The 564-nt window shown below is 32.6% G+C and overlaps 1 protein-coding gene across 1 annotated transcript in view; it reads left to right on the forward strand.

Annotated features, from left to right (window-relative positions):
- Positions 1-564, forward strand: part of LOC107675884 (chromosome-associated kinesin KIF4A-like) — a 45,825-nt gene that overhangs the window by 37,655 nt on the left and 7,606 nt on the right. The gene's annotated exons all lie outside the window — the stretch shown is intronic.

Consider the following 564-nt stretch of genomic DNA (forward strand, 5'->3'; position numbering starts at 1 on the left):
TATCCAAAGTGACTTACAAATGAGGACAATGGAAGCAATCAAAATCAACAAAAGAGCAATGATATGCAAGTGCTATAACAAGTCTCAGTTAGCTTAATGCAGTACACGTAGCAATTTATTTTTTTTTTAATCATATAATAAATAAAAAGAAAACAGATAGAATAGAAAAAGGATGGAGCAAGTTAGTGTTAGAGGGCTTTTTTTGCTTTTGTTAATCAGAAGTCAGAAAGTCAGAATTGTAATTGTATAATAAATAAAAAGAAAACAAATAGAATGCAAAAAGATTAGAGAGGCAAGTGTTAGTTTTTTTTAAAGAAAACAAGCAGTTAGTAAATAAATAGTTTTTTTTTGTTTGTTTTATAAAGAATAGAATTAGAATAGAGAGTGCTAGAGTTAGAGGGTCAAATAAAGATGGAAGAGATGGCTAAGGACTCAGGTGCTTGGACTGAGTTGGGCAGGTCATTCCACCAGGACGGAACATTTAATTAAAAAGTCAGAGAAAGTGATTTTGTGCCTCTTTGGGATGGCACAATAAAGCGCCGTTCACTTGCAGAACGCAAGCTT

Source organism: Sinocyclocheilus anshuiensis, unplaced genomic scaffold (genome assembly GCF_001515605.1).
Source record: "Sinocyclocheilus anshuiensis isolate Anshui unplaced genomic scaffold, SAMN03320099.WGS_v1.1 scaffold2507, whole genome shotgun sequence".
Classification (NCBI taxonomy): Eukaryota; Metazoa; Chordata; class Actinopteri; order Cypriniformes; family Cyprinidae; genus Sinocyclocheilus; species Sinocyclocheilus anshuiensis.